We start from the raw sequence: 18,042 nt of genomic DNA on the forward strand, positions 1-18,042 counted from the left end.
CCAACGGCACAAGGAACTCATGAGCTGGCAAAACACGTGGGTAGAGGGAGGTTTATATCTTCCTAGTGTTGTATGTATGTTTCCACGAATTATTTTTGTGTGTTGCTATACTGGAATGGCAGTAATAAAAGCAGTTACTTTCAGGCTACACATTCATACACACACACACACACACAAACACACACACACACACACACACATATATATATATATATATATATATATATATATATATATATATATATATATATATATATATATATATATATTTCTTTTTTTTTTTTTTTTTTTTTTGCTTTGTCGCTGTCTCCCGCGTTTGCGAGATAGCGCAAGGAAACAGACGAAAGAAATGGCCCAACCCACCCCCATACACATGTATATACACACACGTCCACACACGCAAATATACATACCTATACATCTCAATGTACACATATATATACACACACAGACACTTACATATATACCCATGCACACAATTCACACTGTCTGCCTTTATTCATTCCCATCGCCACCCCGCCACACACACACACACACACACATGTATATATATATATATATATATATATATATATATATGGGAACCTATCTGAAGCGTAAGAGATAGGAATTCTTACAGTCGTCGGACCCAACTCTAGAAAAAGTACATTCGTCCCGCTGCCTTCAGGGAGGATCGAACTCCCGGCCTCTGGTTTACTAGACCAGCGCTCTCGCCACTGAGCTATGAAGGCTGTTGGAACGTGATTACGTTCTGTGATTGTTGTCTATATACGCAATCACACATACTTTAGCCTGAGTTATAGGTGTATGTGTCCGTCTGTGTCTGTTTGTCTGTCTTTCTGTCTGTGTTACTGGATTCCTCCTGCTCGAGGTTACACTACTCGTGTAATGTTACCTATACCGGACCTTTATCATCACCAGTCGACAAAACAGAGCAAAGTTTCGTAAAAAACTTCTCGCTCCATAGGAGACCAGCTTGTCTCTGCTACTGAGTGTAACGCAGCCTTCCAAATACAGGGGCTCCTGCAAAAGAACCCTTCCAGAAAGGGATATTCGGGTGTGTGTGTGTGTGTGGAAAGATGGAGTGAAAAAGATTTTGAGTGATCGGGGCCTGAACATGCAGGAGGGTGAAAGGCGTGCAAGGAATAGAGTGAATTGGAAAGATGTGATTTACCAGGGTCGACGTGCTGTCAATGGATTGAACCAGGCCATGTGAAGCTTCTGGGGTAAACCATGGAAAGTTCTGTGGGGCCTGGATGTGGAAAGGGAGCTGTGGTTTCGGTGCATTATTACATGACAACTAGAGACTGAGCGTGAACGAATGGGGCCTTTGGTGTCTTTTCCTAGCGCTACCTCGCACACATGAGAGGGGAGGGTGTTGTTATTCCATGTGTGGCGGGGTGGCGATGGGAATAAATAAAGGCAGACAGTATGAATTATGTACATGTGTATATATGTATATGTCTGTGTGTCTATATACATGTATATATTGTGATGTATAGGGAGTGTGAACGAATGTGGCCTTTGTTATCTTTTCCTACCTCGCACGCATGAGGGGAAGGAGGGTGTCATTTCATGTGTGGCGGGGTGGCGACGGGAATGAATAAAGGCAGCATGTATGAATTATGTACTTTATATATATATATATATATATATATATATATATATATATATATATATATATATATATATATATATATATATATATATATATATATATATATATATATATAAGAGTGAGTAATGTGGCCATTGATGGCATAATTGCAAGAGTGAGTGATGTGGCCATTGATGACATAATTGCAAGAGTGAGTAATGGGGCCATTGATGGCATAATTGCAAGAGTGAGTAATGTGGCCATTGATGGCATGATTGCAAGAGTGAGTAATGTGGCCATTGATGGTATAATTGCAAGAGTGAGTAATGTGGCCATTGATGACAGAATTGCAAGAGTAAGTAATGTGGCCATTGATGGCATAATTGCAAGAGTGAGTAATGTGGCCATTGATGGTATAATTGCAAGAGTGAGTAATGCCGCCATTGATGGCAGAATTGCAAGAGTAAGTAATGTGGCCATTGATGGCAGAATTAGGAGACATTGGGTATTACTGAGGTGAAATATGAATAGTCAACAGCTTGTGGAGTTGTGTGCAGAAAATGGTATGGTGATTAGGAATACTGTTTTTTTTTTTTTTTTTTTTTTTTTTTTTTTAAAAGGGACATGCATAAATATACATCAGTGAGTAGGGAACCTGGTCAGAGAGAAGTGTTGGACTCTGTACAAATTTATAGGTGTGCAAAAGATAGACTCCTAGATGTTAATGTGTTGGGAGGGGAAACTAATATGAATGAGAAGAGGGTGAGAAAGAAATGAGCTTGGAAAAAAGAGGTGTGTGTGTGTGTGTGTGAAATACTAGAAGAGATTGGGTATAGAATAGCTAAAGTTGTAAGCAAATGAAGCAAGGGGAATGGGAGATATTTAGTGAAGCAGTGATAGCATGTGCAAGAGATATGGGATATGGGCAGTTGAGAAATTGGTATTAATTGGCGGGGTGATTGTTCCCTCCACTTCTGATGCATATATCCTCTTTGTCCTCTATCCTCATGTTCTTAACACTACCTCACTAATATGGGAAATGACAAATATATATGAAATAAAATATATGTGGTTTGATTGACTAAGTAATGAAAGGGTAAAAGATATGTGTGGTAATAAAAAGAGTGGTTGAGAGAGCAGAAGTGGCTTTGTTGAAATGATTTGGACTCGTGAGGATGAGTAAGGAGGATTAACAAAGAGGATGTACGTGTCAAAGATGGAGGGAACGAGGAGAAGTGGGAGACCAAATTGGAGGGGGAAAGATGGAGTGAAAAAGATTTTGAGTGATCGGGGCCTGAACATGCAGGAGGGTGAAAGGCGTGCAAGGAATAGAGTGAATTGGAACGATGTGGTATACTGGGGTCGACATGGTGTCAATGGATTGAACCAGGGCATGTGAAGCGTTTGGGGTAAACCATGGAAAGTTCTGTGGGGCCTGGATGTGGAAAGGGAGCTGTGGTTTCGGTGCATTATTACATGACAACTAGAGACTGAGTGTGAACGAATAGGGCCTTTGTTGTCTTTTCCTAGCACTACCTCACACACATGAGGGGGAAGGATGTTGTTATTCCATGTGTGGCGGGGTGGCGATGGGAATGAATAAAGGCAGACAGTATGAATTATGTACATGGGTATATATGTATATGTCTGTGTGTGTATATATATGTATACGTTGAGATGTATAGGTATGTGTATGTGGTGTGTGTGGACGTGTATGTATATACATGTGTATGTGGGTGGGTTGGGCCATTCTTTCGTCTGTTTCCTTGCACTACCTCGCTAACGCGGGAGACGGCGACGGGGCAAGGTGAATAAATAGATAAATATATATAGGGGAGAAAGAATACTTCCCACGTATTCCCTGCATGTCGTAGAAGGCGACTAAAAGGGAAGGGAGCGGGGGGCTGGAAATCCTCCCCTCTCATTTTTTTTTAAATTTTCCAAAAGAAGGAACAGAGAAGGGGGCCACATGAGGATATTCCCTCAAAGGCCCAGTCCTCTGTTCTTAACGCCACCTCGCTAATGCGGGAAATGGCGAATAGTATGAAAAAATATATATATATATATATATATATATATATATATATATATATATATATATATATATATATATATATATATATATATATATATATATATATATATATATATATATAAAGAGTGTGGTTGAGAGAGCAGAAGAGGGTGTTTTGAAATGGTTTGGTCACATGGAGAGAATGAGTGAGGAAAGATTGACCAAGAGGATATATGTGTCAGAGGTAAAGGGAACGAGGAGAAGTGGGAGACCAAATTGGAGGTGGAAAGATGGAGTGAAAAAGATTTTGAGTGATCGGGGCCTGAACATGCAGGAGGGTGAAAGGCGTGAAAGGAATAGAGTGAATTGGAACGATGTGGTATACAGGGGTCGACGTGCTGTCAATGGATTGAACCAGGGCATGTGAAGCATCTGGGGTAAACCATGCAAAGTGTGTGGGGCCTGGATGTGGAAAGGGAGCTGTGGTTTCGGTGCATTATTACATGACAGATAGAGACTGAGTGTGAACGAATGGGGCCTTTGGTGTTTTTCCTAGCACTACCTCGCACACATGAGGGGGGAGGGTGTTGTTATTCCATGTGTGGCGAGGTGGCGATGGGAACAAATAAAGGCAGACAGAATGAATTATGTACATGTGTATATATGTATATGTCTGTGTGTGTATATATATGTGTACATTGAGATGTATAGGTATGTATATTGTTCGTGTGTGGACATGTATGTATATCCATGTGCATGTGGGCGGGTTGGGCCATTCTTTCGTCTGTTTCCTTGCGCTACCTCGCTAACGCGGGAGACAGCGACAAAGCAGAATAAATAATATATATATATATATATATATATATATATATATATATATATATATATATATATATATATATATATACACGGCTACACTCATATACATATACCTATACATTTTAACGTATACATACATACACACACAGACATATACATATATACACATTTCCATATTCATACATGCTGCTTTTATGCATATCCCGCCACTACCCCGCTCACACACACACACACACACACACACGCACATATGATGAGATATATATATATATATGTAGGGTAACCAATCTTAAGCGTAAGAGATAGGCATTCTTACAGTCGTCGGACCCAACTCTAGAAAAAGTACATTCGTCCCGCTGCCTTCAGGGAGGATCGAACTCCCGGCCTCTGGTTTACTAGACCAGCGCTCTCGCCACTGAGCTATGAAGGCTGTTGTAGTATGAACACTTTCTGTGATTGGTATGGAAGTGCGCAATTACATATACTTTACCCCGAGCTAGGTGTAAGTGGCTTCGTCCGTGTCTGTGTCTCTGTCCGTGTTAATGGATTCCGTCTGCTTCAGGTAACACCAACTGTGTAAAGTCACTTTTACCGAGGCTCTATCATCTCCAGTTTACAAATTAGAGCACTCTCTCAAATATATATATATATATATATATATATATATATATATATATATATATATATATATATATATATATATATATATATATATATATATACATATATATATATATATATATATATATATATATATATATTTTTTTTTTTTTTTTTTTCTTTTTTGCCGCTGTCTCCCGCGTTTGCGAGGTAGCGCAAGGAAACAGACGAAAGAAATGGCCCAACCCACCCCCATACACATGTATATACATACACGTCCACCTACGCAAATATACATACCTACACAACTTTCCATGGTTTACCACAGATGCTTCACATGCCCTGATTCAATCCACTGACAGCACGTCAACCCCGGTATACCACATCGATCCAATTCACTCTATTCCTTGCCCTCCTTTCACCCTCCTGCATGTTCAGGCCCCGACCACACAAAATCTTTTTCACTCCATCTTTCCACCTCCAATTTGGTCTCCCACTTCTCCTCGTTCCCTCCACCTCTGACACATATATCCTCTTGGTCAATCTTTCCTCACTCATTCTCTCCATGTGTCCAAACCATTTCAAAACACCCTCTTCTGCTCTCTCAACTACGCTCTTTTATTTCCACACATCTCTCTTACCCTTACGTTACTTACTCGATCAAGCCATCTCACACCACACATTGTCCTCAACCATCTCATTTCCAGCACATCCACCCTCCTGCGCACAACGCACAACTCTATCCATAGCCCACGCCTCGCAACCATACAAAATTGTTGGAACCACTATTCCTTCAAACATACCCATATTTGCTTTCCGAGGTAATATTCTCGACTTCCACACATTCTTCAAGGCTCCCAGGATTTTCGCCCCCTCCCCCACCCTATGATCCACTTTCGTTTCCATGGTTCCATCCGCTGCCAGATCCACTCCCAGGTATCTAAAACACTTTATTTCCTCCAGTTTTTCTCCATTCAAACTTACCTCCCAGTTGACTTAACCCTCAACCCTACTGTACCTAATAACCTTGCTCTTATTCACATTTACTCTTAACTTTCTTCTTTCACACACTTTACCAAACTCAGTCACCAGCTTCTGCAGTTTTTCACATGAATCAGCCACCAGCGCTGTATCATCAGCTAACAACAACTGACTCACTTCCCAAGCTCTCTCATCAATAACAGACTTCATACTTGCCCCTCTTTCCAAAACTCTTGCATTCACCTCCCTAACAACCCCATCCATAAACAAATTAAACAACCATGGAGACATCACACACCCCTGCCGCAAACCTACATTCACTGAGAACCAATCACTTTCCCCTCTTCCTACACGTACACATGCCTTACATCCTCGATAAAAACTTTTCACTGCTTCTAACAACTTGCCTCCCACACCATATATTCTTAAAACCTTCCACAGAGCATCTCTATCAACTCTATCATATGCCTTTTCCAGATCCATAAATGCTACATACAAATCGATTTGTTTTTCTAAGTATTTCTCGCATACATTCTTCAAAGCAAACACCTGATCCACACATCCTCTACCACTTCTGAAACCACACTGCTCTTCCCCAATCTGATGCTCTGTACATGCCTTCACCCTCTCAATCAATACCCTCCCATATAATTTACCAGGAATACTCAATAAACTTATACCTCTGTAATTTGAGCACTCACTCTTATCCCCTTTGCCTTTGTACAATGGCACTATGCAAGCATTCCGCCAATCCTCAGGCACCTCACCATGAATCATACATACATTAAATAACCTTACCAACCAGTCAACAATACAGTCACCCCCTTTTTTAATAAATGCCACCGCAATACCATCCAAACCTGCTGCTTTGCCGGCTTTCATCTTCCGTAAAGCTTTTACTACCTCTTCTCTATTTACCAAATCATTTTCCCTTACCCTCTCACTTTGCACACCACCTCGACCAAGATACCCAACATCTGCCACTCTATCATCAAACACATTCAACAAACCTTCAAAATACTCACTCCATCTCCTTCTCACATCACCACTACTTGTTATCACCTCCCCATTAGCGCCCTTCACTGAAGTTCCCATTTGCTCCCTTGTCTTACGCACTTTATTTACCTCCTTCCAAAACATCTTTTTATTCTCCCTAAAATTTAATGATACTCTCTCACCCCAACTCTCATTTGCCCTCTTTTTCACCTCTTGCACCTTTCTCTTGACCTCCTGCCTCTTTCTTTTATACCTCTCCCACTCATTTGCATTTTTTCCCTGTAAAAATCGTTCAAATGCCTCTCTCTTCTCTTTCACTAATAATCTTACTTCTTCATCCTACCACTCACTACCTTTTCTAATCAACCCACCTCCCACGCTTTTATATATATATATATATATATATATATATATATATATATATATATATATATATATATATATATATATATATATATATATATTTTTCTTTTTTTTCTTTCTTTTCTTTTAAAATATTCACCATTTCCCGCGTTAGCGAGGTAGCGTTAAGAACAGAGGGCTGGGCCTTTTTTAGAATATCCTCACCTGGCCCCCTCTGTTCCTTCTTTTGGAAAATTAAGAAGAAACGAGAGGGGAGGACTTCCAGCCCCCCGCTCCCTCCCCTTTTAGTCGCCTTCTACGACACGCAGGGAATACGTGGGAAGTATTCTTAATCCCCTATCCCCAGGGAAAAAAAATATATATATATATATATATATATATATATATATATATATATATATATATATATATATATATTTATTATATTTGTTTTGCTTTGTCCCTGTCTCCGGCGTTAGCGAGGTAGCGCAAGGAAACAGACGAAAGAATGGCCAAACCCACCCACATACACATGTATATACATACACGTCCACACACGCAGATATACATACCTATACATCTCAATGTATACGTATGTATATACACACGCAGACACATACATATATACACATGTACATAATTCATACTATCTGCCCTTATTCATTCTCATCGCCACCCCGCCACACATGGAATAACAACTCCGTCCCCCCTCATATGTGTGAGGTAGCGCTAGGAAAAGACAACAAAAGCCACATTCGTTCAAACTCAGTCTCTAGCTGTCATGTAATAATGCACCGAAACCACAGCTCCTTTTCCACATCCAGGCCCCACAGAACTTTCCATGGTTTACCCCAGGCGCTTCAAATGCCCTGGTTCGATCCATTGACGGCACGTCGACCCCGTTATACCACATCGTTCCAATTCACTCTATTCCTTGCACGTCTTTCACCCTCCTGCATGTTCAGGCCCCAATCACACAAAATCTTTTTCAATCAATCTTTCCACCTCCAATTTGGTCTCCCACTTCTCGTTCCCTCCACCTCCGACACATATATCCTCTTTGTCAATCTTTCCTCACTCATTATCTCCATGTGACCAAACCATTTCAAAACACCCTCTTCTGCTCTCTCAACCACCCTCTTTTTATTACCACACATCTCTCTTAACCTATTATTACTTACTCGATCAAGCCATCTCACACCACATATTGTCCTCAAACATCTCATTTCCAGCACATCCACCCTCCTGCGCACAACTCTAACCATAGCCCATGCCTCGCAACCATACAACATTGTTGGAACCACTATTCCTTCAAACATACCCATTTTTGCTTTCCGAGATGATGTTCTCGACTTCCATACATTCTTCATGGCTCCCAGAATTTTCGCCCTCTCCCCCACACTTTGATTCACTTCCGCTTCCATGGTTCCATCCGCTGCCAAATCCACTCCCAGATATCTAAAACACTATACTTCCTCCAGTTTTTCTCCACTCAAACTTACCTTCCAATTGAATTGACCCTCAACCCTACAGTACCTAATAACCTTGCTCTTATTCACATTTACTCTCAACTTTCTTCTTTCACACACTTTACCAAACTCAGTCACCAGCTTCTGCAGTTTCTCACATGAATCAGCCACCAGCGCTGTATCATCAGCGAACAACAACTGACTCACTTCCCAAGCTCTCTCATCCACAACAGACTGCATACTTGCCCCTCTTTCCAAAACTCTTGCATTCACCTCCCTAACAACCCCATCAATAAACAAATTAAACAACCATGGAGACATCACACACCCCTGCCGCAAACCTACATTCACTGAGAACCAATCACTTTCCTCTCTTCCTACGCGTGCACATACCTTACATCCTGATTACTAAGAAAAAAAGTATAAAAAGTGAAAGTTGGCTGGACTTATTGGAGCAGGAATTCTGTTGAATTGTAAACCGGAAATGAGGTAAAAGATAAAGGTGTAGTACGAAGTGCATGGAAGTACTTAGAATGGCGAACGAAATTCATTGATGAAACTTGGAAAATATGATACAAATAAATGTTCTTTATGAAGGAAGAGGAAAGAATACAAACCTAATAACCTAACCTAACCTAATGCAGGAGAATAATCGACGCTTGCAGACCGTACCAACGGCACAAGGAACTCATGAGCTGGCAAAACACGTGGGTAGAGTTAGGTTTGTATCTTCCTAGTGCTGTATGTATGTCTTTCCACGAATTATTTTCGTGGGTTGCTACACTGGAATGGCAGTAATAAAAGCAATTACTTTCAGCCTACACACACACACACACACACTCATACATATATATATGGTAACCTATCTGCAGCGTAGGACATAGGAATTCTTACACTCGCGGGACCCAACTCTAGAAAAAGTATTTTCGTCCCGGCTGCCTTCAGGGAGGATCGAACTCCCGGCCTCTGGTTTACTAGACCAGCGCTCTCGCCACTGAGCTATGAAGGCTGTTGTAGTGTGAATGCGTTCTGTGATTGCTATGTATATACGTAATCACATGTACTTTAGCCTGAGCTATAGGTGTATGTGTCTTCGTCTGTGTCTGTTTGTCTGTCTCTCTGTCTGTGTTACTGCTCGAGGTTACACTACTAGTGTAAAGTTACTTATACCGGGCTTTATCATCACCAGACGACAAAACAGAGCAAAGTCTTATAAAAAAAATATCGCTCCATAAGAGACAACCTTGTCCCTGCGACTGAGTGTAACGCAGTCTTCCAACTATAGGGGCCCCTGCAAAAGAATTCTTTCAGGGAGGGATATTCGGGAATATATATATTAATATATATATAAAAAATATATATATATATATATATATATATATATATATATATATTTTTTTTTTTTTTTCATACTATCCGCCATTTCCCGCGACAGCGAGGTAGCGTTAAGAACAGAGGACTGGGCCTTTGAGGAAATATCCTCACCTGGCCCTCTTCTCTGTTCCTTCTTTTGGAAAATTAAAAAAAAGAAAAAAAAAAAAAACGAGAGGGGAGGATTTCCAGCCCCCCGCTCCCTTCCCTTTTAGTCGCCTTCTACGACACGCAGGGAATACGTGGGAAGTATTCTTTCTCCCCTATCCCCAGGGACAATATATATATATATATATATATATATATATATATATATATATATATATATATATATATATATATATATATATATATATATATATATATATATATATATATGAAGAGAGGAAAGTGATTGGTTTCCAGTGAATGTCGGTTTGCAGCTCGGATGCATGATGTCTCTATGGAGGATTATTTTGTTTATGGATGGGGTGGTTAGGAAGGTAGAGTTTTGGTGAGAGGGGCAAGTATGCAGTCTGTTGTGGATGAGAATGCTTGGGAAGTGAGTTAGAAGGTGTTCGCTGATGATACGGCGCTCGTGGCTGATTTGGATGAAAACTTGCAGAAGTTGGCGATTGAGTTTGTTAAGAAGTGTGAAAGAGAATAGTTGTGAGTGAATGTGAATAAGAGAAAGGGTATTAGGTTCAGTAAGGCTGAGGGGCAAGCAAATTGGGAGGTAAGTTTATATGGAGAAAAACTGGAGGAAGTGAAGCGTTTTAGATATATGGGAGTGGACTTAGCAGAGGATGGAACCATGGACTTGGAGGTGTCACAGGGTGTGGGAGGGGGCGAAAGCTCTGGGTGCATTGAAAGATGTGTGGAAGGAAAGAACGTGAACTCGGAGAGCAAAAGTGAGTATGTTTGAAGGAATAGTGGTTTCAACAATGTTATATGGTTGCGAGGCACTGGGTATAGATATGGTTGTGTGGAGGAGGGTGGATGTATGGGACTCGAAATGTTTGAGGACATTATGTGGTGTGAGGTGGTTTGATCGAGTAAGTAATGAAAGGGTAAGAGACATGTGTGGTGGTAGACAGAGTGTGGTTGAGAGAGCAGAAGAGGGTGTGTTGAAATATACATACACTATATTCACACCTGTTTCCATATGTATGAAGTGAATTAAGTACATAAAGCTTCTCAGTTCCCTCACATATAGTCTCATCATACATCCAGTGTTCTACAGTGAACTAAAGTTCCCACACTGTGCACAACGTGAGTATTACAATATCTGGTTCATACAACAAACAACAGTCGACACCGTCGTTAAGAACCAACAGCAGCGTGAGTCTCCGTGTTATGATGGTTGATATTGAGGCCCATGACCATCTCGGGACCAACGCTTGTGTCCCGAACTCGGCAGACAGTCAACAGTCAAGACTTGCTCATCATCTACTATTTTTGAATGGTCGACGTTGTTCAGCGTCCGAACCCCACCTATGTCGAGGAGGGTCTGATGGCCCGCTAATGACTCTTCAGAAGTGACCCAGCCTAGTGCCTGAACAATTCTGGGTGGAAGTGGGTTCGGTAGTGGGCAGATAACCCTAAAGGCTGTAGTTGAGATGAGAGAAGAGCTCGTGAACTAGCGATTCCTATAGAGGAGAAGGTGCTGGCATCACACAGCTGTTCCAAAGCAGACAATCCTGACCCAAAAGCAACAATACAAGGAGAGAGTTTCCAAGTGGTGATTACTCGGAGAAAAGGAAGAAAAAGCTAGGTTTGGCTGAACATATTGGAGCAGGAACTTTGTTGAAGTGCAAAATGAAAATGAGGGAAAAGTTAAAGGTGTAATAATCTCTGGTGATCTAAAGCCAAGGGGGCAGTGCGTGGAAGTACTTAGAAAGACGAACGAAATTCTTGGATGAATCCAAGAAAATATGAGACAAATAAATGTTCTGTAGGAAGGAAGAGTAAACAATACAAATGAGAACCTAATGCAGGAGAATAATCGACGCTTGTAGACCGTACCAACGGCACAAGGAACTCATGAGCTGGCAAAACACGTGGATAGAGGGAGGTTCATATCTTCCTAGTGTTGTATGTATGTTTCCACGAATTATTTTTGTGGGTTGCTGCACTGGAATGGCAGTAATAAAAGCAATTACTTTCAGGCTGCATACACACATTCACACACAGACACACACACATACATACACACACACACACATATATATGCATATATATATATATATATATATATATATATATATGGTAACCTATCTGCAGTGTAGCAGATAGGAATTCTTACAGTCGCAGGACCTCAATTCTAGATAAAGTAATTTCGTCCCGCTGCCTTCAGGGAGGATCGAACTCCCGGCCTCTGGTTTACTAGACCAGCGCTCTCGCCACTGAGCTATGAAGGCTCTTGAAATGTAATTACTTTCTGGGATTGCTATGTATGTGTGCAATCACTCATACTTCAGTCTGAGCTAGGTGTACGTGCCTTCATCTGTCTGTCTGTGTTACTGGATTTCTACTGTTCGAGTTTACACTACTAGTGTATAATCACCTATACCAAGTCTTTATCATCAAAAGTTGGGAAAACAGAGCACAGTTTCATGAAAGAACGTCCCGCTCCAGAAGAGACCATCCTATCCCTGCTACTGAGCGTAACGCAGCCTTCCAGCTACAAGGGCCCCTGCAGAAGGACCGTTCCAGAAAGCATCAGATTGGGGAAGAGCAGTGTGGTTTCAGAAGTGGCAGAGGATGTCTGGATCAGGTGTTTGCTTTGAAGAATGTATGTAAGAAATACTTAGAAAAGCAAATGGAACTGTATGTAGCATTTATGGATCTGGAGAAGGCCTATGATGGAGTTCATAGAGATGCTCTGTGGAAGGTATTAAGAATATATGGTGTGAGAGGCAAGTTGTTAGAAGCAGTGAAAAGTCTTTATCGAGGATGTAAGGCATGTGTACGTGTAGGAATAGAGGAAAGTGATTGGTTCTAAGTGAATGTTGGTTTGCGGCAAGGGGTGCGTGATGTCTCAATGGTTGTTTGATTTGTTTATGGATGGGGTTGTTAGGGAGGTGAATGCAAGAGTTTTGGAAAGAGGGGCAAGTATGCAGTCTGTTGTGGATGAGAAAACTTGGGAAGTGAGTCAGTTGTTGTTCGCTGATGATACAGCGCTGGTGGCTGATTCGGGGGAGTAACTGCAGAAGCTGAGAGTAAATGTGAATATAAGCAAGGTTATTAGGTATAGTAGGGTTGAGAGACAAGTCATTTGGGAGGTAAGTTTGAATGGAGAAAAACTGGAGGAAGTGAAGTGTTTTAGATATCTGGGAGAAAAATGTGTGGAAGTCGAGAACGTTATCTTGGAAAGCAAAAATGGGTATGTTCGAAGGAATAATAGTTCCAACAATGTTATATTGTTGCTAGGCGTTAGCTATAGATTGAGTTGTGCGGAGGAGGGTGTATATGCTGGAAATGAGATGTTTGAGGACAATATGTGGTGTGAGGTGATTTGATCGAGTAAGTAATGAAAGGGTAAGCGAGATGTGTGGTAGTAAAAAGAGTGTGGTTGAGAGAGCAGAAGAGGGTGTTTCGAAATGGTTTGGACACATGGAGAGAATGAGTGAGGAAAGATTGACCAAGAGGATATATGTGTCAGAGGTGGAGGGAACGATGAGAAGTGGGTGACCAAATTGGAGGTGGAAAGATGGAGTGAAAAAGATTTTGTGTGATCGGGGCCTGAACATGCAGGAGGGTGAAAGGCGTGCAAGGTATAGAGTGAATTGGAACGATGTGGTATACTGAGGTCGCCGTGCTGTCAGTGGATTTAAGCAGGCCATGTGAGCGTCTAGGGTAACCCATGGAAAGTTTTGTTGGGCCTGGATTTGGAAAGGGAGCTGTGGTTTCGGTGCATTATACATGACAGCTAGAGACTGAATGTGAACGAATGTGGCCTTTGTGTCTCTTCATAGCGCTATCTCGCGCACAGAATAGGGGAGGGGGTTGTCATTTCATGTGTGACGGGGTAGCGACGGTAATGAATAAGAGCACACAGTATGAATTATGTGCATATGTATGTATGTATGTATGTGTATATATATATATGTATACGTTGAGATGTATAGGTATGTATATGTGTTTGTGTGGACGTGTATGTATATACATGTGTATGTGGGTGGGTTGGGCCATTCTTTCGTCTGTTTCCTTGCGCTGCCTCGCTAACGCGGGAGAGAGCGACAAAGTTTAGTAGAAACATATATATTCACATATATACACACACACACACACATACATATATATATATATATATATATATATATATATATATATATATATATCATGCAAACCTCCAACACGCAGGATCGAACCCAGGACACCTGTGCAACAGTCGGTAGCTTTACCGCTAGGCTGTGATCGCCCCTCAATAGGGAAATGACTATTCGAATACTATTTTCCATCTGCTGGCTGTGTGAGCCTGAGGGGAATGACCGGTGTAGACCTCGTTGCTCACCAACGTGAGACGAAAGGTATACGAGTACACAGTATTCGAACAGTTATTTCTTATTAGCCAGGCCCATAGCCTAGCGGTAGCATTCCCGCCTGTTACACATGGGTCCCGGGTTCGATCCTGGCTGTTGGAGGTTTATATGTTCTATGAAGGTGCGCGTTCCTATGCACTTTCTTCGTGTGTGTATATATATATATATATATTCTTTTTTTTCATACTATTCGCCATTTCCCGCGTTAGCGAGGTAGCGTTAAGAACAGAGGACTGGGCCTTTGAGAGAATACCCTCACCTGGCCCCCTTCTCTGTTCCTATATATTCCTATATATTTGTATCATACTTTGTCGCTGTCTCCCGCGTTAGCGAGGTAGCGCAAGAAAACAGACCAAAGAATGGCCCAACCCACCCTCATACACATTTATGTACATACACGTCCACACACGCACATATGCCTACCTATACATTTCAACGTACACATATATATACATACACAGACATACACATATAAAAACATGCACATAATTCATACTTGCTGCCTCTATTCATTCCCCTCGCCACCCAGCCACACATGAAATGACAACCTCCTCCTCCCGCACGCGCGCCAGGTAGCGCTAGAAAAAGACAACAAAGGCTACATTCTAGCTGTCATGTATAATCCATCGAAGCCTCATCTCCCTTTCCACATCAAAGGCCCCACAAAACTTTCAATGGTTTACCCCAGACGCTTCACATACCCTGGTTCAATCCATTGACAGCGCGTCTACCTAGGTATAACACATCGTTCCAATTTACTCTATTCCTTGCACGCCTTTCATCCTCCTGCATATTCAGGGCCCAGATCGCTCAAAATCTTTTTCACTCCATCCTTCCACTTCCAATTTGGTCTCTCACTTCTCCTCGTTCCCTCCACCTCTAACACAAATACCCTCTTAGTCAATCTTTCCTCCCTCATTCTCTTCATGTTACCAAACCATTTCAAAACACCCTCTTCTGGTATCTCAACCATGGTTCCATCCTCTGCTAAATCCACTCTAAGAAATCTAAAACACTTCACTTAATCCAGTTTTTCTCCATTCAAACTTGCTTTCGAATTGACTTGTCCCTCAACCCTACTGGAACTAATAACCTTGTTCTTATTCACATTTACTCTCAGCTTTCATCTTTCACACATTCTACCAAACTCAGTCACCAACATCTGAAATTCTCACTCGACTCAGCAAACAACGCTGTATCATCAGCGAACAACAGCTGACTCATTTCCCAAGCTCTCTCATCCACATCAGACTGCATACTTGCCCCTCTCTCCAAAACTCTTGCATTTATGAGAGGGAACGGTAAAGGGGAAGAGTAGTTTTGAATGTTTTGGGAGTAAAATCAAGGGTTGGTGAGAGGATAAGAGGAAAGGAAGGGATAGCACTACTGCTGAAGCAGGAGTTGTGGGAGTACGTTATAGAGTGAACGAAAGTAAATTCTAGATTAATATGGGTAAAACTGAAACTGGATGGATAGAGATGGGTGATTATTGGTGCCTATGCCCCTGGTCATGAGAAGAAAGATCGTGAAAGCAAGTGTTTTATGAGCAGCTGGGTGAGTGTGTTAGCAGCTTTGATGCACGAGACTGGGTTATAGTGATGGGTGATTTGAATGCAAATGTGAGTAATGTGGCAGTTGAGGGTATAATTGGTGTGCATGGGGTGTTCAGTGTTGTAAATGTAAATGGTGAAGAGCTTGTAGATTAGTGCGCTGAAAAAGGACTGGTGATTAGGAATACCTGATTTAAAAAGAGAGATATATATAAGTATACGTATGTAAGTAGGAGAAATGGTCAGAGAGCGTTATTGGATTACGTGTTAATTGCTAGGCGCGTGAAAGAGAGACTTTTGGATGTGAATGTGATGTGAGGGGCAACTGGAAGGATGTCTGATTATCATCTTGTGGAGGTGAAGATGAAGATTTGTAGAGGTTTTCAGAAAAGAAGAGAGAATGATGGGGTGAAGAGAGTGGTGAGTATGTGAGCATGGAAAGAAGACTTGTGTGAGGAAGTACCAGGAGAGAGTGAGTGCAGAATGGAGAAAGGTGGGAGGGTAAGGGGAGTGGAGGAGGCTTGGGATGTATTTAGGGAAGCAGTGATGGCTTGCCCAAAAGATGCTTTTGGCATGAGAAAGGTGGGAGGTGAGTAGATTAAAGAAGGTAATGAGTGGTGAGATGAAGAAGTAAATTTGCTAGCGAATGAAAATAGGGAGGCGTTTGGACGATTTTTGCAGGGAACTAGTGCGAATGACTGGGAGATGTGTATAAGAATGCGGCAGAAGGTCAAGAGAAAGGTGCAAGAGGTGAAAAAGAGGGCAAATGAGAGCTGTGGTGGGAGAGCATCATCAAATTTTAGGAAGAGTAAAAAGATGTTTTGGATGGAGGCAAAGAAAGCGCGTAAGACAAGAGAGCAAATGGGAATATCGGTGAAGGGGGCTAATGGGGAGGTAATAACAAGTAATAGTGAAGATGGAGTGGGTATTTTGAAGGTTTGTTGAATATGTTTGATGATCGAGTGGTAGATATAAGGTATTTTGGTCGAGGTGACTTGCGGAGTGAGAGGGTCAAGGAGAATGGTTTGGTAAACAGAGAAGAGGTAGTGAAAGCTTTGCGGAAGATCACAGCCGGGAAGGCGGCGGGTTTGGATGATATTGCTGTGGAATTTGTTAAAAAAGGGGTGAGTGTGCTGTTGACTTGTTGGTAAGGATTTTCAATGTATGTATGGTTCATAGTGAAGTGTCTGAGGATTGGCGGAATGCATGCATAGTGCCATTGCACAAAGGCAAAGGGGATAAAGCTGAGAGTTCAGATTACAAAGGTATAAGTTTGTTGAGTATTCCTGGGATATTATATGAGTGGGTATTGGCTGAGAGGGTGAAGGCATGTACAGAGCATCAGATTGGGGCAGAGCAGTGTGGTTTCAGAATTGGTAGAGGATGTGTGGAACAAATGTTTGCTTTGAAGAATGTATGTGAGAAATACTTAGAAAAATAGGTGGATTAGTATGTAGCATTTGTGGATCTTGAGAAGGCATATGATAAAGTTGATGGAGATGCTTTGTGGAAGGTATTAAGAGTATATGGTGTGGAAGGTATGTTGCTAGAAGCAGTGAAAAGTTTTTATCGATGATGTCAGGCATATGTAAGAGTAGGAAGAGAGGAAAGTGATTGGTTCCCAGTGACTGTCGGTTTGCGGCAGGGGTGCGTGATGTCTCCATGGTTGTTTAATTTGTTTATGGATGGGGTCGTCAGGGAGGTGAATGCGAGAATTCTGGAGAGAGGGGCAAGTATGTAGTTTGTTGTGGAAGAGAGAGCTTGGGAAGTGAGTCAGTTG

General features: G+C 41.6%; 4 non-coding genes across 4 annotated transcripts; all 4 read right to left on the minus strand.

The window, feature by feature from the left end:
* Window positions 1-658: 658 nt before the first annotated feature.
* On the minus strand, window positions 659-731 carry TRNAT-AGU (transfer RNA threonine (anticodon AGU)). The gene has a single exon. It is a non-coding gene; the product is annotated as a tRNA-Thr (tRNA).
* Window positions 732-4,787: 4,056 nt separating this feature from the next.
* Window positions 4,788-4,860, minus strand: TRNAT-AGU (transfer RNA threonine (anticodon AGU)). Its single transcript has one exon. It is a non-coding gene; the product is annotated as a tRNA-Thr (tRNA).
* Window positions 4,861-9,754: 4,894 nt separating this feature from the next.
* Window positions 9,755-9,827, minus strand: TRNAT-AGU (transfer RNA threonine (anticodon AGU)). Its single transcript has one exon. It is a non-coding gene; the product is annotated as a tRNA-Thr (tRNA).
* Window positions 9,828-12,515: 2,688 nt separating this feature from the next.
* On the minus strand, window positions 12,516-12,588 carry TRNAT-AGU (transfer RNA threonine (anticodon AGU)). Its single transcript has one exon. It is a non-coding gene; the product is annotated as a tRNA-Thr (tRNA).
* Between the last annotated feature and the right edge of the window lie 5,454 nt (window positions 12,589-18,042).

This window comes from Panulirus ornatus, chromosome 5 (genome assembly GCF_036320965.1).
Source record: "Panulirus ornatus isolate Po-2019 chromosome 5, ASM3632096v1, whole genome shotgun sequence".
NCBI classification, from domain to species: Eukaryota; Metazoa; Arthropoda; class Malacostraca; order Decapoda; family Palinuridae; genus Panulirus; species Panulirus ornatus.